Source organism: Bos indicus, chromosome 14, assembly GCF_029378745.1.
Source record: "Bos indicus isolate NIAB-ARS_2022 breed Sahiwal x Tharparkar chromosome 14, NIAB-ARS_B.indTharparkar_mat_pri_1.0, whole genome shotgun sequence".
Lineage (NCBI taxonomy): Eukaryota > Metazoa > Chordata > Mammalia > Artiodactyla > Bovidae > Bos > Bos indicus.
Genome location: NC_091773.1, coordinates 27,630,436 through 27,656,027, shown reverse-complemented (window position 1 = coordinate 27,656,027; position 25,592 = coordinate 27,630,436). Strand labels below are relative to the sequence as shown.

Genomic DNA, 25,592 nt, shown 5'->3' with positions numbered 1-25,592 from the left:
ATGGTTGGGTGATGGCTCTCTTCCAGATTACACACTGTTTGTATCCTTGCGGCAGAAAGGGCTAGAGAGCTTTGGAGGGGGATCTCTTGTTTAAAAGCACTACTCCCATTCATCAGGATTCCACCTTCATGACCAATCACTTCCCAAAGGCCCCACCTCTTAACACCATCACATCGGGTGTTAAGATTCCAGTGTGTGAATTTGGTGGGGGATGAGGGATATGGGACAGAAACATCCAGACAATAGCAAAGGGTGACTGATAAGATAAATATCCTATGGAGTGCTTGTCCAAGTGCCTGGCACATGCTACATGCTAAATTATAGGTATTAGTGTTATTATTCCTTTCATGTATAATTTTATTTTCCATCATATTTCTGTTCTTTTGTGTTTTCAAAAATGCATATCTGAGGCTTAAATTACTAAATATATACATGATCACTCCTTTAAAAACATAATCTAAAGTATTTTGAATGATGAGAACCTTTAAATTTTAATGACAGATAAACACCATCTCATATATTAATTTGGGATAGAGATGAGCAAGAACAATGGGCTAGACCAAAACTCTGATGGTCTATAGTAGCTTTTGTAAATGGGGGCACATTTTGCCCTGTTTTTTTTAATCTGGAAAATAGAGATAAGAAATCCAAATCTAACTACAGATAGATTATAAGGAATAGCAAGTAGGAAAATAATAACAAAGCACTTAGTATTCTTCAAAGTGTTGCAAGGTAATATCATATTTGAACTGTGGTTTTTCCACAAAAGAAATAGTAAAAAAAAAAAATCAATCAATAAACTAAGGGCATAGTTCATTGAGTTTAAAAATGGGCCTGAAAATATGATCTGAGACACACTGCAAATTAATCTTAAGTGCCACCCTTCTGTGAATACTGCCCAGTGCCTTGAGTAAATAATTAACACAGTGGCATTAATGCCATCGGGAGGTGGCAGCAGAGACAGATATGAAATCAGGTAGCAACTGCATCGTGGTCCAATATGGGGACCAGTGGCACAGTGGTAAAGAACCTGCCCGCCAACGCGGGAGATGCAGGAGGTGCAGATTCCATCCCTGGGTCAGGAGATCGCCTGGAGAAGGAAATGGCAACCTGCTCCAGTATTCTGGCCTGGAAAATTCCACGGACAGAGGAGCCTGGCAGGCTGCGTTCCATGGGGTTGCAAAAGAGTTGGAAATGACTGAGCACACACGTACACACACACACACACACGCACACACACACGCACACACACAGACACAGTGGCCCTGGACACACACAGCATCAGGTTATCAGGTGTTCTGCAAACTAAGGATGATTAGCTTCTTCCAACTGCATCAGAGTTGTTGTTAGTATTGAAAAGCATAGTAACAGATTTTTATACACCTGTCTGCTTTGTAGAGAAAGCAATGAAAACAGGATAAGATGAAGGGTTATGAATAGCTAATAGAAACTCCCTGAGAAGTTACAGTGAGAGGAACTTAAATGGAAGCTAAAAAAACAAACAACATTCAGTAGTTTAGTTATGTGGTGCTGGACTTAGTCACTGAAGAGGAGACATTCATAAATGCTTATGAGGTGACCCTGGAGGCTGGAGGAAGGCTCCGTCTACCAACCAAGTCCCAAGGCTGGAGTCATGGTAGAAGCAACACGTCATCATGGAAAGAGCAAGAGCTAGAAGGCAGGTGTGGCTTGCCTTCTTGCCTGGCTAGGAATCCTGCTTTGGGGAATTACTGTGATCTGTCTGTCCTTGATGAGTCTCAACATCTCTGTAAGTAAACTGAGGATAATAATATTTATCTTATGGAAGGCTGTGAGGACAAAAGGAGATAATGCCTGTTTAGTGATTAACCTACAGTCACACTCTAAATAAGGCTAGTGTTAATCCCTTGGAACTGGGTAGACTCAGTGACCTGTTCTTTTCCTCATTCACCTTCATTCTTGCAGGAAACTGCATAGATCAAGCTTCTGTAGATGAGTTCATCATTCTCATTTATCATCAACAACATATTCCCTGTCTATTTTGTCACAAAAAAAGAGATATGTTAAATGTCTGAGAACTTAAAATTGATAGAACAATGTATTGTAAATCTATTGACCTAATCCCTGACCGTGTAGACATCATCAGTTTTACACTTGTGACTTTTACCACTTTTCAGTTACTCTCTCTTACTGATAAAGTGTTCTGGAAATAATGGAAGAAAGGGAACCTCCCCTCCCTTTTTCTTTTAAGCTCTCCGTTTCAAATCTGAAAACTGCTGTTCTATATTCTTTGCAGGGTACATTGTGGGATTACTTTTTGGGCATGTATTGGAATGTATTTATGATAATATTAGGAATGCCACTCAAAAACATCATTCTTTAACTTGGGTAGCAGAGTTTTACTTAATTTATATAACTTTGAAAAACATGCTCATTTTCAAATTGAGATTTGTATGAAGATAACCATATATGTTAAAAAAACTAGAAAGAATCTAGTAACTTTCAGGGTTTACTATTTTGCATATATAAAGTCTTGGAATAAGAATATACTTTGGGGGACTTCCCTGGCAGTTCAGTGGTTAAGACTTTGCCTTCCAATGTAAGATGTTCGGGTTCCATCCCTGGGAGCTAAGATCCCACATGCTTCAGGGCCAAAAAAAAAAAAACCCGTAAAACAGAAACAATATTTTAGTAAATTCAATAAAGATTTTTAAAATGGTCCATATCAAAAAATCTTTTAAAGTTTTAATGTATTTTAAACTTTATTTTCAATTATTTTATGAAGCTTAAAGCAGAATGCTTAGTTTACACAAAGCTGTAGTTTGGGGAAACACTAGACTTCCCTTCTGTATGACGCTTGGCTTTGTGACCACTAAGCACCTTAGTCCTGTCTAGTGCTGCAGCATCCCCAGTGTGTTTCTCCTTTTTGAGGTACGATTTTTCATAAAGACTGAAGAAGTCATGCAGGGTGGTGGAAATGTCAGTTGAACTGGACAGCCTTCTGCAAGATTGGCATGAAATGATGCCTGAGGCTAACCAACAGGACTCTTTCTCCTGTGATTTGTAAACATGATTAAAATAATGCCTATACAAAACAGAAAAAAAGAAAAACTAATTGGGGCCAATTCATCTGTCAGCACCCAGGTTTGGTAAATCCAGTGACTTATATCACTTAAGACCCAGAGTCTTTCTGATTTATCTCTTCCTTCACAGACTCATCTTTTTGAGCATCCTCCTTGCTTGGTCTCAAGATGTCTACTCAGTTCCAGGTCTCACAAGACAATGTGATTCTGTAGAGTGGAGATTATATGGCTCAGCTGGACCACTCACCTCTGCCTATTAAGCTTGGTCATGTGGCTCAATAAATGCACACCAACTATAATTGTATTGCTCTAGATTTTCAAGTACTCTGATTTATTTTTCAAATCTCTGGAAATATCCTAAGTACAATATTCTACCAATTTGCAATGCCTTTTGAAGTTGTACTTCAAAAGAATACTTTTCAGTGACTCTTTTGGTAGCAGTTTTAGAGGGAAGAGAAAAATATCTTTTCTCCACTGCTCAGAAATCCCACACGTCTGTCTTATTTTATGTTTATCTCTATACAGAATCCCCTCCAGCTTGAGCAGCTGTAACTAAAATTGCCTATTTGATGCTGCAGTGGGGTTTTGCTTTTTCACTCTCCCGTGCCCACTTATGTCTAAGATATAAGGATCTTCATTAAATGTTTGAGGAATTAGTAATTAAAAATAGATTGAATGAGGAAAGGCAATTATTACAATATAAGCACTAGAGAGTGCTTACTGTAAACATCAATGTGGACATGATTTCTGCAAAAGAGAAGGACATGTATAACTAAGATTTAGAAAAACGAGCGACTGCGATATTAAAGCTGCATTAAAAATACCACTGTCTTGGGGTTCATAAGATTTGGCTCAGAGGGTTATGAGAATCACTCAGGCACACATTCTTAACAATGAACAATTGACATTTTTCTTGTGGTTCTCTCATTTTTTTTTTTTTTTTGCTTGTTACAAATTCATTCCATCAACACTAGTCCTGGTAAGAATACAAAGGTAGAAATTGTCTCTACTCTTGGTGTGCAGTATAGTAGAAAGCATATCAAATTTATAGGTGTATAGGATTGCTGCTGCTAAGTCGCTTCAGTCCTGTCTGACTCTGTGCGACCCCATAGACGGCAGCCCACCAGGCTCCGCCCTCCCTGGGATTCTCCAGGCAAGAACACTGGAGTGGGTTGCCATTTCCTTCTCCAATGCATGAAAGTGAAAAGTGAAAGTGAAGTCGCTCAGTCGTGCCCAACTCTTAGCGACCCCATGGACTGCAGCCTACCAGGCTCCTCCGTCCATGGGATTTTCCAGGCAAGAGTGCTGGAGTGGGGTGCCATCATCTTCTCCGATAGGATTAGAGGAAACTAAATTTATTTTTCAGTCAAGCATGTTCATTTTATCAATGCAAAGATGGAAGTTTGGAGAGATCCAGCTAACCCATACTATTTTAATAGCACGTTGACCATTTATTCTGTGTTTTCTTATCTTATTTAATGGATCCAACAATTCTATGAAATAAGAGTCCCAATTTATGGATCAGGGAACTGAAATTCAGCAAGCTTAAGTAACTAGTCCAAGGTCACACAGCTGTGCTTCTCATTAGCTATGGAATGATCTCTGTTGACTCCCAGATGAGCGTTCATTCCACAGCACTGGCAGCCAGTGCCCAGACTTCTGGAACAGCCTAAGTGGAGAATCTGGAAGCCAGGTTTCAGGCAGAGAAGTTTTAGGTGGCTTTTGTGTGCAGGATGTGAAGTATGAGTCTATTCATTTAACAGCTTTCGTAAGTATGCTTAACTGTTTATAAATGCAAACAAATGAAAAATAGATAATTATGAAACTGTATCTGATTAAATAAACTGCTTTACACTAGACCACTAATTTCATTCTAAGCAGCTGATATTCCTACTGTAGCATAACCAAGTTGTATGAGGAGGAGGTCAGGGATACCACAATTAATAACTCCAATGCTATTTATTGTTTTTTCTTTCTGTCCAAATGATGTTGAGAGTACAGAGTGTCCTTATGAAGTCATGAAAGACAAACAGGGTTCCTGCAAGAAAGAGCCAGATTGTGCCGGAAAGAATGCCTGCCATCAGTTGTCATCTTGACAACAGATTCTGGTTAATACATTAAATGTCTGCAATGAGTTCAGCAGAAAGCCTCTGTAGCTTTCCATGCTCAAAGCAAGGACTATGCATTAATTCTTTTACACATGCATTTACTCAATGTGTCATCATGATGGAACTCATATGATTAGCAGGTTGCAATTATGGCAGGAAATATGGGAAGAGTTCTAAATATTCCCTTTCAAAGAAGCAGAGTTAAAATGTGTTTGGTAACATAATTGCAGTAGATTGGACTAAATTAGCTCCTCCTCTTTCTAGAGGTAAAAGCTTCATTTTTCTGTATCATTTCATATAATTAGTCTTCTAGCCAGAAATGTTTTAGTTTTGTTCAACATTCTCTCATTTACTGTCTTTTTTCCCAGGGGAGTATTCCCTAGCATCTTAATAACTACAATAGAGTGGCCATGCTCTGCTTAATGGGCATGAGCTTTAGAGAATAATTTCATTTCTGAATACTTAACACGTTTCACAATTAAGAAAGTGTTTAAGTTCAAAGTCTTATTTTTAAAAAGTCATTTTCTTAACCATAACATAGCCATCTGATTTAGTAATCCAAGTTGTCTTTTCTTCTAATTTAGGATTCAAAGACATTAATTTATGCCTATTTCTTCATGACCTTGAGATAATCCAAAATGTGAAATGCTATTTGATTACCAGCACAGAAAACTACTCTATGTGTATGTATGCTTTTGCACATGTGTATAGACCTATAAAAATAGTAAATACAGTATAAGGTAAAATATACCCTGCAGATACAGTAATCTGTATCTATGTCTATACACACATATACATATATAGTGCTTTGTCTGATGGTTGTCAACTGTCCATATCACATATTGAATTATGCCAGTTATAAGATAGCTATGTGTACTATATTACATATAGTATAGTCTCTATATCTAGACCTACTATGATTATATAATACATATTATAATGTACATAGACATGTATTCATGTATATAGTGTCAGTCACTCAGTCATGTCCGACTCTCTGCAACCCCATGGACTGTAGCCCACTAAGACTCCTCTGTCCATTGGATTTTCCAGGCAAGAATACTGGAATGCACTGCCCTGCCCTCCTCCCGATCTTCCTGATTCAGGTTTCGAACCCACGTCTCCTGTGTCTCCTGTACTGACAGACAGATTCTTTACCACTGTGCCACCTGGGAAGCATGCACACATTTTCTGGGTGGATAGAAGCATTTCCCACTAGAACCCAAACAACTGCCAACGTGACTAAAGCATTGAAAGAAATAACCACCAGGTTTGGATTCCCAGGATTCCCACAACACGATAATGGTCCAGCATTTGGGTCTCAAGTGACAAAGGGGATAATGAGATCCCATGTGACCAGGGCACACAGACCACATCAGGACACACTTTCGTACAGGCTGGAGACTTAGAGAGCTGCACTTTGAGGAAACATCTGCAGGTGACCACGTTTCTCTTGCTGATATGTGCGCCATGCATCCTGTGTTGTCTCAGGTCCTTTGTTTCCAAAAGTTAGACAAATGGGGGTCTCTCAGAGCTACAAACACGTAGGGTTGAAGCCTGGGAACAACCAAACACACGTAAGGTGGCTGGGGGGCGTTTCACTCCTCTCCCTGGGGTCAGAATGATGCCCACATCCCCAGGAAGTAGTCACAGATGCCAGCCCTGTGCCCTCAGTGTCCTTCAAGAATGAGGAGCCAGACAAAAGGCAGAGGAGACACACGCCACCAGCCTACCCCATGAACAGATCCCAGGAAACAAAAACAGAATCTGGGCAATAAAATCAAGACTAACCTTTCTCTTTCTCCTTTGGGCTTTGTCTAGTTTCATTTGCTCAGAGTGTGCTGTGTGCAGAGGCCTCGCACCTGGCCCTTCAGACCAGAGTTCCTGGTGCCAAATGGTGGCACCAACACCTCAGCCCAGCTGTAGAGACACCATGATTCAAGACGTCAGTGGTGCTTCATGAGAACTGCCCCCAGCACGAGGTCCCTCCAAACCAGCTCTGCCCACAGCCAGGGTGGTTGGGGAGCGGGGAGTGTGTGCCCCAGAGCTTGAACTGGCACCTCTCCATTCTGTGATCAAAACCTAAAGCCTTCCTCTACTTCTCAATGGAATTTGGTCTTGTTCTATTGGCTCAAATGCTCCTAGTCAAAAGGACCCATTCAGGAGGGTAGGTAACCCTTCCACAACTGTTACATCTGCCTTTCTAGCATACATGTCAACAGGGTACAGGCTTTTTAGGATGCCTGCAGAAGCAGAATTTGATTGCTTTCCAAATATAAGAGCAGCTTGTGTTGAATTTTTTAAATGATTTAAATATTTTTGTATACAGTTTAAGCTGTCATTGTGATGAACCTAAATAGTACGATTAAATAAAAAGCCACATCTATAGTTTAAATTTCCAACTATAGTCTTCAAATGCATGCTGTCGCTCTTGAAGCTTTCTGACTACCATGAAGGGTCTCTACTGGTCCTTATGGCTTAGATCTTGGAAATGCTGCCTGAACTAGCAGATTCTTATACAATAATCCTAACAAAAAAATCCAGTGAGGCCCATTTTGTAAAGAAAAAAAAAAGCACTGATTCAGTTAAGCAGTAAGATATCCCTGGAGGATTTCCTCTAACACCCTCAGAAATGGCTTCTATTTGTTCTACAATATAAATACTGTGTAGTTAGAACTTGTCACATCTTACATCAATAGCTGTGTCTGTGGACCACACAGTGCATTTCTTATACCAAGTTCAATACCAAAAGCTAGTACTTCTCCTTTATAATGTGCTAATAATTGCCCAAGTATCTTCTATCATATACAGATTATAGGATAATTTGGACTTTACAAATAGAATCATTATGTATATTATGTTATGCTTATTTCAATCCACTTTGCATCTTGCAATTTGCATTTGCTTTATTTCCTTCTCTATAACCTAATTTGAAATAGATAGCAAATTAGACCAGAGAAGGTACAGCCTATGGAATTGGCAACAGGCAGCCCATTTTTCTGCTGGGTTTAAGTTCCTCACTGTCACTCCCACTTCTCTTGTCCCTCTACCAGTCACTTCCTCTGTTGCATCAAACACCACCAACACAGGGCTGTTGGTCATAGCAGACATTTATTGAAGACTGTAACAAAAGATGGCAGAACAGCACATGATGAATGAGAATTTATCTTGAACATTAGACATCATGATCTTTAACCATCTTCTTGACAGAGAATTTATCATTGGTCATCTCTTCTTCTGTCACCATTCTAATTGCCCTCATTCAGCATCTCTCTGATTTCATGTTTATAACAGAACTGTATTGAATAGGTCTTTGCAAACACAGTTGAATAACTACACTGAAATATATTGTCTCTGCCAATTTTATTTCGTACTATATTCTCCCTCCAGTCAACATACAGGAATAAACATTTTTTAAATGAAATTAAATGTTTTGTCTGTGTAATTCATTTACTTCATGGTTTCAATTCAGGAATACAAATATGAAAGTATTATATTTTCTCCAATAACTCCTTCCCTAATTCTTCTGTGTTACATCCCTATTTCAATTTCCTTAGTACACGATACCTAGAGTCTGGACCAACTTTAACTGTTAAAACTTGATTGTCAAATCACCATCTTATATTGCTCCCTGGCCAAGCCAACCACACTTGTGGCTTGTGGCTTGAGGGTTTTCTCCTCTTCCCACACTTCCTTCCCCAGGCTCTGCCACCTAAGCAAGGGGCAGGATGGAGCCGTGGAACACCTCTGAGTGAGACTGAAGCTGGAGGGAGGGTAGAGGTAATCTTGCTCTCACTCCTCTCTGATCTCCCTGAGGGTCTGTGGACGTGATGGTGTCCACAATTATCCACTTTGCTCACATGCATCAACAAAACCAGCATGCCTTTCTTATTAATCTGAAATCATTTCAATCTATGGGAGTTAGGTCACTGTTTGCCGAAGTTAAAGCATTGAGAGTAGGCTATGACTGCTAAATGTCAGTGAAAGCATTGCTATGCTCCAAAGAAAACAGCTTTCATAATGTTCAGTGCAATATGTTGCTGTGGCTTTTGAAAGGAAATGCAAATGTACAAGTGGGATTCTTGATGGAGCAAGCATATGTATCATAAGGTCATTCTAGAATAACAGTATGTAGAACAAATAGTACACCCGTAAACGTCATTAAGACTGTCAATTACCCTGCAGTGAGGTTAATTCTTGTATTTAATGGATACGCCCTTACTGTTACAGCAATAGTTGAGAAACGTCAATGAAGAGGTAATGGGACATGAAGAATTTTAGTGACATTTGCAATGTTTCAAAAGACTATAAAAGGGAACCACTAAGTACATTGATGGGCATGTCACACTGTTTTCCTTAACACAATGGCAATGTACGACTTCAAGCAGTTTGATACAATAGTTAAGAATATATCATGAAATTAAATGGTCACTGATGAATATTTAGCCAAAGGGCCTTGCAGGAACAGAGTTTGTAATACAATTATGCAGCACTACCTTCTGAAATATTATAGAGGAAAAAAAAAAGAGTTATTGAATTGCCATACGAACTTGCCTCTGTAACTCATTTGACAAGAATCACATACTTAATGGCAGAGCTAAAACATTTCTCTTTATACAGAGGAAGTTCACTGCACATTTGATTTGTAGTTTGACTGGTGTGTCAGTCTTAGGACATCCACCAGAGACTAGATCTCCTATGCTGAAGGAGAAAGGCTGAGAATGAGGATAAACAGAATGATGGGGAAACCAAACGAACTATGTAGGGAAAGATGGAAAAAGGAATGGGCTGAAGCCTAAACAGCCAGCTTGAACCATAAAGTAACCTGGAACAGACAAGTCATTCATTTGGATAATAAAACAAAGACAGGAGGAGGGCCTGGGACTTTCTGACTTTAAGGAGCTGTGACATCACATCTAGACTGTCTTATTAATGGATTTCTTGTACACAAGAGACTATCCTGAAAGCCACAGTTTTAGGGTTTTTCCGTGATACACAAGACAACCTACTATGAACCAATTCATCCACATTTTAATTTAGAACTCATGAGCATGGCAATTGGGAACATAAAAATACACCAGGTAGTCAGCTTCTGTTCTCAAAAAGTTTTCTACATAATGAGAAACATAAACAATTTAATAAATAATGATCCAATGTGAAAGTATTATAAGGGACTTCTCTTAGAATTCTGGCTACATAAAGCAAGAGTGTTAAACCCAAGGATGAACAATGGTCTCCAGAGGAAAACAGAATAGGTTTATAAGTTTAAGAACTTATAAACTTACAATTTTAAGACCTAGAGGGAGTGGGATGGGAGGGGAAGGGAGGCTCAAAAAGAAGGTATGTATATATACCTGCGCCTGTGTGTGCTGAATCACTTTAGTTGTGTATGACTCTTTACATCCCTATGGACTGTAACCCACCAAGCCCCTCTGGCCAGGGGATTCTCCAGGCAAGAATACTGGAGTGGGCTGCCATGCCCTCCTCCTGGGGACCGTACTGACCCAGGGATTGAACCTGCACTGTGTCTCCTGCATTGGCAGGCCAGGTTCTTTACCACTGGTGCCACCTGGAAGCCCTATACATATATACAATTAAGACTGGTTCAAGTTGTACAACAGAAACCAACACAGCATTGTGATTACCCCCAATAAAGAAAAAAAGAACTGTGTTTAAGAACCAAGAGGATATAGCCTTAATATTTCCTATTTAATGTTGATATTCACATATGAGGGTGTTTATGACAAACCACAGTTAAGAAAAGCAATGTTTTTCCTATCTCCTGTGATGAATTTGTATTGATTTGCTCATTTCCATCCCACACTCTTTTTCCAGATTCTTTTACCTGTAGTTATACTTGTGATTGCATGTGATCATGAATCAGAATGTGAATCACTGTCCTTAAAAGGTGATCTTGAAGAGAAATGCTGTAAATAAAACTGAGCTATATAGACCAGAGCAACTGTGACAAGCCTTCTTGATGGAGATCCTTCTAAGGTACCTTGAAGTTAATCTTCCTGAGCAAATATAGATAAATGTGTTTCTCAAATATAAGACACTTTTATGATCCATGTGTATTATTTAACTCAGAGCCAGTACTGACTCAAAAACATGCTTCAAGGAATGGTACATATGCTTCTGGAAAAAATCCCCTTAAAAAAAGTATACTGCTAGGAGAAAAAAAAAAAAGGGTGCTAAGAAGTCTCCGAAGAAAAAAACTACATTCCTAAACAGACTTTAGGAACAAAATTCTATTTGTTTGAGCTGTTTAAGATGATTTAGCCCTGTTCCCAGAACAATGTGCAGTGGTGTAATAGCATCATTTCTTAATGGGGCATCTCATGTTTTATCTTGTACAAATAATTAATCATTTAATTGTTGTCCAATAATTACACAATTAACAGAGAAAAGCTCTGTGTTTGAAACATTAGAGGGCATTGTGAGTCTGAGAACAGTCTCCTCTACGTACTAGCAGCATGGGAGAGCAAAAGCCTGAGTAGCGACTTGTGCTTCAACATTAACTGACTTACTGCGGCAGGATGTGCACTTATTTTTCCTGCTTATGGTTTTAATTTTACATTTGAAGACAATAGAAACAATCAGGTGGCAAATTCTATCTCAGTATAAAAGGCAGAATTCCAGGTCCCCAAAATCAATGACTGTCAATCAGAACGTAGACACTGGGTGATCTGATGAATAATTTAAGACTGATTTGTTAACTGCAGAAGTGAAGTTAGCTGTGCAGGGAGACACATTGTCAATTGCCAGCAATTTACCATGTTTTTGAAAACCACAGGCAGCAATTTACAGAAAAGATTAGTCCAGTTACTGTACACGCGTGACATTTTCTTGATTTAAGATGTCAGTCTAGAAAGCTGTTCACTGACAACTGGAGTTTTGGAGTGAGGTTATAAAGTTTATGAAGAATTGCTTTTACCTGAGAGCGTTTGTATTTCTGCCCTGGGGGACCCCTGAATGCACACCTCCTGCTGGGATTAAACGTGCATATGCAAATGAGCACTGTCAGAAAGGGCGATGCACCTGCCCTGGGACCATTAAGCATCTTTGCATCACTCAGTGCTCTAGTGCACTTGTCCCTGAGACAGCATGGTGATGGGCTTTGTTTCTTTGAGCTGATACTGTTTTGAAGAAAACAATACAAATGCACTTTGTGTAGCTTAAGCCATTTCAATAGATATAATTTATCCTGCACCAGAATTCTTATTTTTAAAAGTTGCTTTTCAAAAGAATATGGTATGAGCAAAATAGAAAATTCCTCCCTGGATACCACAACAATAATCACTGTAGGCAAGATCCACCAATGAACAATAAAATTAATGGGAAAGCTTTAGGGAGAAACAGGTTATCTGCATTGGAGAAGGCAATGGCACCCCACTCCAGTACTCTTGTCTGGAAAATCCCATGGACAGAGGAGCCTGGTAGACTGCAGTCCATGGGGTCGCTAAGAGTCGGACACGACTGAGTGACTTCACTTTCACTTTTCACTTTCATGCATTGGAGAAGGAAAAGGCAACCCACTCCAGTGTTCTTGCCTGGAGAATCCCAGGGATGGGGGAGCCTGGTGGGCTGCCGTCTATGGGGTCACACAGAGTCAGACACGACTGAAGTGATTAGCATAGCATAGCATAGGTTATCTGCATAGCTTCAGAGTGTTTACCTCCAAACACTTGCTTGGGTCTTAACCTATATTTTTTATGTTGCCTTCACTAAAGGAGGGGCTTCCCTGGTGGCTCAGATGGTAAAGAATCTGCCTGCAACACAGGAGACCCAGGTTCAATCCCTGCATTGGGAAGATCGCCTGGAGGAGGAAATGGCAACCCACTCCAGTGTTCTTGACTAGAAAACTCCATGGACAGAGGAGCCTGGTGGGCTACAGTCCATAGAGTCACAAAGAGTCAGAAATGACGACTAAGCCAGTAACATTTTCACTTTTATTTTTTCCACTGAAGGAGGTGAACCTTAATTTTCCTTCCTTTTAGTATGAACTACATTTAGTGACTTTCCACCAAAAAACAGAATATGAAAAGGGAAAAATGGAAACTTTCCTATGGAGAAACCCTATCAGACAGAACCCTACCCAAACGACCCAGGTTAGTGTCATCAAAGACAAGCCATGTTGGTATCATGGGCCTCCTGATATGGAGTAATGGTTCTTCACTTCTGTGACATCCTTCCCCCAGATTCATAATCCTAGTCTAATAATGAGGCCAATGGAGTTCTGCCAAGAGAGCACACTGGTCATAGCAAACACCGTCTTCCAACAACACAAGAGAAGACTCTACACATGGATGTCACCAGATGGTCAATGCCGAAACCAGATCAATTATATTCTTTGCAGCCAAAGATGGAGAAGCTCTATACAGTCAGCAAAAACAAGACCGGGAGCTGACTGTGGCTCAGATCATGAACTCCTTATTGCCAAATTCAGACTTAAATTGAAGAAAGTAGGGAAAACCACTAGACCATTCAAGTGACCTAAATCAAATCCCTAATGATTATACAGTAGAACTGAGAAATAGATTTAAGGGACTATATCTGATAGACAGAGTTCCTGATGAATTATGGACGGAGGTTCGTGATATTGTACAGGAGACAGGGAGCACCCCATCCACAAGAAAAAGAAATGCAAAAAAGAAAAATGGCTGTCTGAGAAGGCCTTACAAATAGCTGTGAAAAGAAGAGAAGTAAAAAGCAAAGGAGAAAAGGAAAGATATAAGCATCTGAATGCAGAGTTCCAAAGAATAGCAAGGAGAGATAAAAAAGCCTTCTTCAGCGATCAATGCAAAGAAATAGAGGAAAACAATATAATGGGAAAGACTAGAGATCTCTTGAAGAGTATTAGAGATACCAAGGGAACATTTCATGCAAAGATGGGCTCAATAAAGGACAGAAATGGTATGGACCTAACAGAAGCAGAAGATATTAAGAAGAAGTGGCAAGAATACACAGAAGAACTGTATAAAAAGGATCTTCATGACTCAGATAATCACGATGGTGTGATCACTCACACTCACCTAGAGCCAGATTCCTGGAATGTGAAGTCAAGTGGGCCTTAAGAAGCATCACTATGAACAAAGCTAGTGGAGGTGATGGAATTCCAGTGGAGCTATTTCAAATCCTGAAAGATGATACTGTGAAAGTGCTGCACTCACTATGCCAGCAAATTTGAAAAACTCAGCAGTGGCCACAGAACTGGAAAAGATCAGTTTTCATTCCAATCCCAAAGAAAGGCAATGCCAAAAAATGCTCAAACTACTGCACAATTGCACTCATCTCACACGCTAGTAAAGTAATGCTAAAAATTCTCCAAGCCAGGCTTCAGCAATGTGTGAATTGTGAACTTCCTGATGTTCAAGCTGGTTTTAGGAAAGGCAGAGGAACCAGAAATCAAATTGCCAACATCCGCTGAATCATGGAAAAAGCAAGAGAGTTTCAGAAAAACATCTATTTCTGCTTTATTGACTATGCCAAAGCCTTTGACTGTGTGGATCACAATAAACTGTGAAAAATTCTGAAGGAGATGGGAATACCAGACCACCTGACCTGCCTCTTGAGAAACCTGTATGCAGGTCAGGAAGCAACAGTTAGAACTGGACATGGAACAACAGACTGGTCCAAATAGGAAAAGGAGTACTTCAAGGCTGTATATTGTCACCCTGCTTATTTAACTTATATGCAGAGTACATCATGAGAAATGCTAGGCTGGAGGAAGCATAGGCTGGAATCAAGATTGCCAGGAGAAATATCAATAACCTCAGATACACAGATAACACCACCCTTATGGCAGAAAGTGAAGAAGGACTAAAGAACCTCTTGATGAAAGTGAAAGAGGAGAATGAAAATGTTGGCTTAAAGCTCAACATTCAGAAAAATAAGATCATGGCATCTGGTCCCATCACTTCATGGGAAATAGATGGGGAAACAGTGGAAACAGTGTCAGACTTTATTTTTCTGGGCTCCAAAATCACTGCAGATGGTGATTGCAGCCATGAAATTAAAAGACACTTACTCCTTGGAAGGAAAGTTATGACCAACCTAGACAGCATATTCAAAAGCAGAGACATTACTTTGCCAACAAAGGTCTGTCTGGTCAAGGCTATGGCTTTTCCAGTGGTCATGTATGGATGTGAGAGTTGGACTGTGAAGAAGGCTGAGCACCGAAGACTTGATGCTTTTGAACTGTGTTGTTGGAGAAGACTCTTGAGAGTCCCTTGGACTGCAAGGAGATCCAACCAGTCCATTCTGAAGGAGATCAGTCCTGGGTGTTCATGTTAGGACTGATGTTGAAGCTGAAACTCCAATACTTTGGCCACCTGATGGGAAATGCTGACTCATTTGAAAAGATCCTGATGCTGGGAAAGATTGAGGGCAGAAGGAGAAGGGGATTACAGAGGGTGAGATGGTTGGATGGCATCACCGACTCAGTTGACATGGGTTTGGGTAGACTCCAGCAGTTGGTGATGGACTGGGAGGCCTGGTGTGCTATGGTTTATGGGGTTGCAAAGAGTCAGATATGACTGAGTGACTGAACTAACCTGAATTATGAGGAAACATCAGAAAAACCCAATGAAGGACATTCTACAAAATACTTCATGTTTTGAAAAGATGCTCAACATCACTTATTCTCAGAGAAATGCAAATCAAAAACACAATGAGGTACCATTTCACACCAGTCAGAATGGCTGTGATCCAAAAGTCTATAAGCAATAAATGCTGGAGAGTGTGTGGAGAAAAGGGAACCCTCTTACACTGTTGGTTGGAATGCAAACTAGTATAGCCACTATGGAGAAGAGTGTGGATGTTCCTTAAAAAACTGGAAATAGAACTGCCATATGACCCAGTAATCCCACTGCTGGGCATACACACTGAGGAAACCAGAATTGAAAGAGACACATGTACCCCAGTGTTCATCACAGCACTGTTTATAATAGCCAGGACATGGAAGCAACCTAGATGTCCATCAGCAGACGAATGGGTAAGAAAGCTGTGGTACATATACACAATGGAGTATTACTCAGCCATTAAAAAGAATACTTTTGAATCAGTTCTAATGAGGTGGATGAAACTGCAGCCTATTATACAGAATGAAGAAAGCAAGAAAGAAAAACACCAATACAGTATACTAACACATATATATGGAATTTAGAAAGATGGTAACAATAACCCTGTATGCATGACAGCAAGAGACATAGATGTATAGAACAGTCTTTTGAACTCTGTGGGAGAGGGCGAGGGTGGGATGATTTGGGAGAATGGCATTGAAACATGTATAATGTCATATGTGAAATGAATCGCCAGTCCAGGTTTGATGCATGATACAGGATGCTCAGGGCTGGTGCACTGGGATGACCCAGAGGGATGGTACGGGGAAGGAAAAAGGAGGGGGTTTCAGGATGGGGGACATGTGTACACCCGTGGCAGATTCATGTTGATGTATGGCAAAACCAACACAATATTGTAAAGTAATTAGCCTCCAATTAACATAAATAAATTTATATTAAAAAATACTTCATGTTTTTCAAAAGTCTCTATGGCAGGTTCATAAAATATCAGGTAAAGATTTTAAAACTGTTACTAAATAAAATGTAATACCCTAGGTTGGATCCTGGAATACACAAAAAGATTAAAACAGATATTAGTGGAAAAATTGTTGAAACACATTCTAAATTTATTCTCCAGGCTTATAGTAAGTTATTAAATTCTTCAGTATTTCCCAGGAAGTTTAAACCTGTAAACTAGGGTTCTTATTATAATTTCTACACTGAAACTGCATATGCCAACTGTCATTATTTAAAATACCAGTTGAAGTTTTGTTTTCTATGTGAGAAACAAGTCAGTCAATATGTTCTTCTTGTTTAGCAAGGAACTATATCTGAACATTTATACTTACAGATTCTTCTGTCTTACACTCCTTACTATTCAAATCTGATACTTTGCTTCCTCTAAATTTTTTCTCAAAAGGGGAAAGAAAGAAGATTGTTTTAAAAAATTACTTTTTTATCTTCGACCTTGGTTTTCAAGAGTTAAATGTAAAATGGTAGATGTGATGATTAAAGTTAACCACTGAAGTGGTTTGTGATTAGAAACTATTATTCAACAATCATCCTGAGTCTACTCAGGGTTTTTATTTAATTTGTGATTTCAAAAGACACAATTCTTTGTTTCAACAAATCATCAGAGATGACATTACACTGTACAAGATGAATTACACACCCAGGTAAGTGGACAGGCAAGATGCATATGAATTGGCTAATGATATTTTATTTACTTTTAAAACACTATTTTGAAGATGGACAAATTCAACTCTGAGGTTCTTCATCAGCTGGTCTTTCAGATAATGCTCCTTTTCTCGGACACAATACTCTTTATCTTAAAAACAAGCCATAATATAAACTTTTTAAATGTACATTTGTTTTATAGTCTTTGCATTTATATACATGTTTGTGCATATGTGTACAGTTTAATATATTACTAGCATTTTTAATGAAATTCCTATTACTGATGAACTAGCGTCCCCCCATAGCCTCAGCATTGTGAAGTGCTGCGTCAAGGCCTACAATGACACTCGGCTTCCTTACGAGTACAGCAAAGTTTTAAAGCCCTTTGTTCTCTTCAGTTCTGCAAGTTTGAAAATATATTCTATTAGATTGAAGCAGAGTTTGAAGAGCAAAGCGTGCACGAATACAATTTTGGTGCAAAGTTCTTAATTAGGAGATAGGATTTAAATGGCCCTGAAGGATTTTGACAGAGAGAATAAATTCATGCCCTTATTGGAATGGAAATTCTACTCAAATTTAATTAAAACACGTCCCCGTCAGTTTTTTTCCTATCCGAGGGGAAATGTCCCATTTCTATCTCATCCTTCAGTGGGAAGCCAAGGACCTGAGCAGAGTGGCCCTCGGCCAGAGGAGGGATCAAGGTGGCTCCTGAAGGATTCTCAGATGATTCATACCAAGGATGCCAAGTTTAGGGCAGGAGCGGGAATCGGCAACCTGTCCCTGCTCTTTCCAAATTCTCACTCTATCTTCTAATAGCTGGATGTCTGAGCAAGTTACCTAACTTCCCTGGACTTCTGTTTCTGCGTCTGTAAAAATTAGTTCAAACCTCTCAGGACTGCAGTGGACACTCCTCGAAGGATAAAGTTTATTATGTAACACATCTTTGTTGTTCTTATTTTATAATATTTGAGAAATTAAAAATAAAGTCATTTCTGAGGATATGCATCCCTACTCATCTTATTCTCCATGTAATTGCCTCGTCGATGATGCCTTCTATGTTTCTACTACCAATTTCATTTCTCATCGTTTCAGAGAAATGAACTTCCTAATCAATGCTAGACTTCTATTTTGAAAACCTCACATTTTTGGATGGAGTTTCCGAGTGTGAAAAAGTCAAATTACATCTGTAGTCCTGACTTTTCTCTGAATTTCCATGTTTCTTGCAATGAGAAGAATAATAGTGCCTGAATTCCTTGTCATCAATGCAAACTAAGTAGGCAACTGCATCATCTCTAGCTTTGCTATTTTCCGTCCGCCTTCTGCCTTTAGACAATTTGAATGAGCTGTGAGTTCTTTGGGAACAGGGACTGCTGCTTGCATCTCTGTTCGTACAACCTGAGCAGAGTGGTAGGTGGTCAATAAATCGTTGTCAAGTAAGGGAGTGAATGAACAATTGAAGAATGAAGAGCTTTTCTAGTTGAAAAGGATAAGGACCACGGAAACAGACGGGAAACAAAACTAATAATAAAACGTATTACCAATCGTTCCCTCTTTAGCTAAAAATATTGTTTGGGGCTGGGGAACTGTGATGGAGAATGCCAAGTTTTCAATTCTGTTAATAATTAACTTACCTCTAGTACCCATTTCTCAATCTGTGAAATAGTTATTCTTCAAATATTTTATATCATCACAAGGGCTTCTTGAGATAACCTCAAGAAGTAGAAATAAAGGGTTTACCTATTTCAAAAATTTCAGACTCAAATAAGCTAGCAAAACAGTATGCAGAATAGAGCTTTGTATCTGTCTTATGGTGCCGTGGCCTCTTTTGTTCCTATTCACCTTCAAAATTGCCAGCTGAGACATTTGAATACTAAATACTATTTAAATACTGACGCAGTTCTAGAAGATAACATGCTTAGACAGTAAAAAGTCCTTGTTGAGTATATAGTGTTTGCTCCAGACCTAGAACTAAAACATGAAAGTCCCTGTCTAGATAGACCTTGTACCACCCACAGCCCACCACTGTATACCATGCTGAAGATGAATTTATGTATTTCTAATATTTATAGTTTAAAGCAATTATATAATATCTATATAGCACTGAATCATTTCCAACATACTTCAGTTCAGTTCAGTTCAGTCGCTCAGTTGTGTCTGACTCTTTGCGACCCCGTGAATTGCAGCACGCCAGGCCTCCCTGTCCATCACCAACTCCCAGAGTTCACTCAGACTCACGTCCATCGAGTCAGTGATGCCATCCAGCCATCTCATTCTCTGTCGTTCCCTTCTCCTCCTGCCCCCAACCCCTCCCAGCATCAGGGTCTTTTCCAATGAGTCAACTCTTCGCATGAGGTGGCCAAAGTACTGGAGTTTCAGCTTTAGCATCATTCCTTCCAAAGAACACCCAGAACTGATCTCCTTCAGAATGGACTGGTTGGATGTCCTTGCAGTCCAAGGGACTCTCAAGAGTCTTCTCCAACACCACAGTTCAAAAGCATCAATTCTTTGGCTGAAGATGAATTTATGTATTTCTAATATTTATAGTTTAAAGCAATTATATAATATCTATATAGCACTGAATCATTTCCAACATATTTAGACTTTAGTAATCTTTATTTTTTGAAAAAATACAACATTTAAATATTCTCACATCTTACGAACTTGCAATTCATTTTATAACCTTACAAATCACCATCATTAATTTCTACTCAAGAGATGATAAATTTCAAGTTCAGCAACACATAAAATGGAAACAATGCATGTGCCCACAACACAGCAAAGAGGCACAAAACCAAGATCAACAAGTACAATGACAGCTAAAAACGTTTCGAAAAGGGCAAGAGTATATGAAACCTACTCCATTTCAATTATGAAATTAAAAGCCCAGAGGACCATGATCAAACACAGTGATGATCATTAACACCAAGAGACAGGGGTCCAGAAGAATGCAGTGTATCTCCTGAGGATGTTTGTGTCTGGTCTATGTGAGTGACAGCCCCCTGGCTTGCAGGCACTCCACCCCAAGTGCTTCAATCACTCACATGCTGTAAAACTCATTCTTAAAAACTTCTTAAGAGGATCCATTTTCCCTGTATTATTGTCAAATCCACATTCAAAACAGAAAGCAGAAAAACTTTGAAATATGTAATGGCAATTGCATTCACATCTCAGGGGTGTTATTTCTTACAATGGGTAGTAATATGTTCTACCTTGCCATCTTCAAAGTCTTTAAAATGCCATCTCCTGTCATTCTGAAGGAGATATTCTAAAATAATCTAAAAAAGAAAGTCTATCCCCATAAGTTTTCTAAAATTCTGGGCACTTGCTATCAGAAAAAATTACTTTAAATGAGGTTGTTGTATTGATATTGCTCTTGGTTTTTAGGCACATTTAAGTCATTATTGTGTGTCAGTCACCATACTAGCCTTGGGGAAAAGTGGCCCCACTCCTATACACGAAGGAGAAGGACAATTAACCCCTCTGTTTAAGAGCTCTAGTAAAGGTGGCAATGGTGACCATAACAAGGATCCTTCTTAACTGGGGTTAAAGGAGATCCAGGAGGGCTTCCTGGATGAAGTGACATCTAGCTTAAGATCAGAAGGATGAGAAATCAACAAAATGAAGAGGAAAGAGAAGACCATTTCAAGCAGAGAAAACAACTTATGGTAGGACTTAGAGGTAAGAAAGATCATGGGACTGTTTGAGTGTTTTGTTTTGTTGTTTTATTGAGCCATGTGGCAGATAGGATCAGAATTTCCCAACTAGTGATGGAATCTGTACCCACTGCTGTGAAAGCTCAAAGTCTTAACCCCTCGACTGCCAGGGAAGTCTCTCTGGCCCAAGATCTGCTTCTGCTTCCTCCTCCCTGTTAGTATCTGTGATTTCACCTTTCAGGTTTGGGTGTTGTTAACACCTCAACTGCTGCTGGATTCCTTGTGCTGATGGGAACATCTGTGGTTCTGTAAACCCCGCTACACTCTGGTAATTATTTCCTTTGTAAATTAAAAGTTTCCTTAAAATATTCTAACCTGTGGGTGCCATCTCTTTCCCCTTAGGGTCGATCCTGACTGATCCAAATGTCGAACTTTTATATCCTAATGTTTAAAAAGGAACTTAGACTCACAGACATAGAAAAACAGACTTGTGGTTACTAAGGGGTAAGGCAAATATTTTTTTTTAACAAAAGGAGCTTAAAGCACAACATTCTCATTAAAGAGGTTAGCTTGTTATATTGTTTTGTGGAGTTTTTGCTTTGTATTTTTTTTTTCTATCTTGCCTAGAAAATCCCATGGACAGAGGATCCTGAAGGGCTACAGTCCATGGAGTCACAAAGAATGGATGTATGATCCCCTGGAGAAGGGAAAGGCTACCCAATCCAGTATTCTGGCCTGGAGAATTCCATGGACTGCATAGGTTATGGGGTCGCAAAGAGTTGGACGTGACTGAGCGACTTTCACTTTCACTTTGGTGACTAAAAAGGAAAAAAAAGCATTTTTACTTATTTTTAAAATTTATTTTATTCAAATATAGTTGATTTACAATGTTGTATTTATTTCTGCTTACAGCACAGTGACTCAGTTATACATTATATGTGTGTATATATATATAATGTTTATTTTTTTCATATTCTTTTCCATTATGGTTTATGTGTTGTTTTGTTTGTAAGGCAGTATTTGAGACAGCCAAATCCTTCAAAATGGCAGACCTAGACCCTGGTGGCTCAGATGGTAAAGAGTCAGGCTGCAGTGCGGGAGACCCGGGTTTGATCCCTGGTTCAGGGAGATCCCCTGGAGAAAGAATGCAACTCGCTACAGTGTTCTTGCCTGGAAAATCTCATGGATGGAGGAGCCTGGCAGGCTGCAGTCTATGGGGTTACAAACAGTTGGACACAACTGAGCAACTTCACTTTAGACAACTGGAAACTATACATTGTTTATCTGCCATTCTATTTGTCTGAATATCATCCATCCATCCCAAAGTTATGTTTGAGATTTCTAGGGCTCTTTGTAAAGTTAAGTGAATCAGATGTTTCACTCATAAAGTCAATGGAAAGGAAAACCATAGGGCAATTATCTTTCATTACTGTTGAAAACTAAGTAATGGCTGCACACTGATTTTAAATATCAATTCACCTTTTATTCTGAATAGCTTTTGTTACTTTTTTTTTTCCCCAAAGTACTTCCTGAGAAATTAATATGTATCTGTAAGGGCATTGTTCTACATCATTCATACCACCTAGCATGCTGCGAGGTAAAGAGCAAGTGATTAATAACTCCCGACTGATTAATCTGTTCACATAATTAATTGTTTGTGCAATTGACAGTTCTATAGTTATGTATGCAGGCAGGTCATCTTTACCTTTATTAACTCTGAAAAATGTGACCTTTTTGCATTGCCTCATTAGATAGATTAAAATAACACTCAGTGAGGGACTACGTGGTAAATACCACTTATAGGAAAGGTCTTTCTTCACCCTTTTCCCACCCCCATATTCAATTCATGCATTTAAATATCTGAAGACTTAGAAATGATTTTCTGAGACTTAATCCAAAAATATCAGTTTAGATAGGAATGAAAGGTTGCTGGTGCAAGCTATGTGCTATGCCGAGATTTGTGTCCTCTGGAGGAGAGGGATTCGATCTGGGGATCAGAGACGAGGCCTGACCACTTGGAGCTTTTGTGTAGCAAAGTTTTATTAAAGTATAATAGAGACAGTGGAAGCTTCTGACACAGACATCAGAAGGGGACAGAAAGAGTGCCTGCTTGCTAGTCTTTAGCAAGGCATTTTATGTCTGTTAGCAAGCTGCTACTCAGGTAAGAGAGCCACCTCAAGGCTAAGAAAGTTTCCCCAAGCCCCTCTCCCGAAGTCTGTATTTTTGAGACAGGATGGCACCAGGTGCGTCATCCCTTGGCCATAAAACAATTGACATGAACACTGGTTTGTTGAGCCGTTATCAGCCCAAGGTTTGAGCAAAGAAACAGAGTTAGTCTTAGGTAGAATCATTTTGAAGAAAGGCAGATTCCAAATCAAATACACTTTCATTAACATAGCTTAAGAAAACGTTTCCATAAGAAAAACGGTATTGGTTAGCTCAAGGCAGAAGCAGGTGTAGCCAACACAGAATTAAAAGAAGGGCCTTTTGATTTTGTGTAGAAAAGGAAAAAACATCTGCCACTTGCAGTTTTTTTCCGCCTGCCACCTGGGGACCTCTGGCCTTCCTACCTGTTACCCTCTCAGGAGATATGTTTCAAACTAAAAAGTCCTTATTAAGCTGACAAGAGTTTTTCTGAACATACAACTGTAAAGTTAATTTATGTGTTTCTAATATTCATTAAAAATCATTGTAATATCCATTCTTTTGTTGTTGTTGTTCAATCTGCTAATTTTGGGGAAAGTTTTTAATGCAACAAAACCTAAATGAGGTATTCCACCTCTAACTGGCATATAGGAACATGGGAAAGACCCTCACTCCTAAAAATACAACCACAAGTCACTAGGCAAACAATCTATACAGTAGAACCTTGTTGTGTAGCCATCCTGTACATAATAGTTCACATCTGCTAATCTCAAACTCCCAGTCCTCCCCGCCCCCAACCTCCTCCCTTTGGAAACCACAAATCTGTTCTCTCACTTTTGTAGATAGACTCATTTGTGCCATAGTTTAGATTGCACATATAGGTCATATCATTTGGTATTTGTCTTTCTGACTTACTTCACTTATGAAAATCCATGTTGTTGCAAATGACATTGTTTTGTTTTTAATTGTAATATCCATTCTTAACAGACTTATCTGTATTGTTAAGTTGAATACTTTGGAAAACTATTCTAATTTTTTAAATTATCATTTATGACCTGAGCCCATATGGCATTTAATAATCCTAAAAATTGTCATCAGCAATTAGGATTCAACAGAGGATAAGCTTGACAGCTTTCGGAGTTGTTACAGAGCAACAAATGTAGTGGAAATAACGTACATGCTCATGTAAAGTAACAGACATCCCCGCATACATGCGCCCACACACAAAAGGAACCTTAAAAATAATGCCATAGGGCAGAGCCCCTGAAGCTCCCTGGACCACTGCGCCTGGTGGTCCAGCCTCCTCGTCCTCATTCCCACCCTCTCTTCCTAGCAGTGGGAAGCCCACCAGAGATGCCAGAAATATGCTTACAAAAATGGCAGCATTCTTGGCTGCATTGTTTAACCTCCCTCTCTGGATCAGCAATCAGATTTGTGTGTGTGTGTGTGTTTTCTCAGTATTTAATATTTTGTTGGAAAAACAAGGTGACTGACATCCAGCCTAATATTCTGAATTCCCCTTCTCCAGGGGATCTTCCCAACCCAGGGAGTGAACCCAGGTCTTCCACACTGTAGGCAGATTCTTTACCATCTGAGACACCAGGGAAGCCCCAATATTCTGAATAATTATCTTCATTCTAGACATTCAGATAATACTGAGCAGAACTACCTAGAAGGGCAGATGAAGTCAAAACCAGGTGCTAGCCATCATAAATAACGAGACCACAAATGCTGTTGAAAACCTTTATAAGAAGGTGAAAATTCTTTACTGGGTTATGACAGGACCTTAAAATCTAGAGAAAAGGGCCAAATACATCAGAACAACATGAACTCAACCTTGTAATAAAGCGATGTTTATGAGCTCAGAAGAAAATAAAGACTTCCTTACTGTGGGATTAAACACCAAAGAAGGGAGAGACCAACTATACTGAAAACAGTTAAATCCTCTCAGGATGTTCATGACAATTATCTGGAGTGTGCAGGTCAGTTTATGAAAGCAGATGATGACACATAAGTCACACTAGACAGCTTGAGATGGCTGCTTGTAAACTATGACCCTGAAGACCCCATTTACTTGGGAGAATATTTAAGAATGATGTAAACCAGGGCTAGTGGGTAGAGGAACAGGGTGGTATTGAGCCAAGAAACTGTGAGGGTTTATTACTATTATTACTATTATTTTTCTTTATTTATTTACTTATTTTTATTCAAGGATAATTGCTTTACAATGCTGTGCTGGTCTCTGACATACAACAGTGCAAATCAGTCATAATTTCCAACAAAGTCCTTTCCTCTTGAGCCTCCCCATCTCCATCCCACCCCTGTAGGTCATCCCAGGGCTCCAAGCTGCCTTCCTTGTGCTATACAGCAGCTTCCCGCCAATTA

At 39.4% G+C, this 25,592-nt stretch overlaps 1 pseudogene; it reads left to right on the top strand.

Moving 5' to 3' along the window:
- The first annotated feature begins 1,000 nt into the window (after positions 1 to 1,000).
- Positions 1,001 to 25,308, top strand: LOC109568222 (glycoprotein-N-acetylgalactosamine 3-beta-galactosyltransferase 1 pseudogene; annotated as a pseudogene).
- The last annotated feature ends 284 nt before the right edge of the window (positions 25,309 to 25,592 follow it).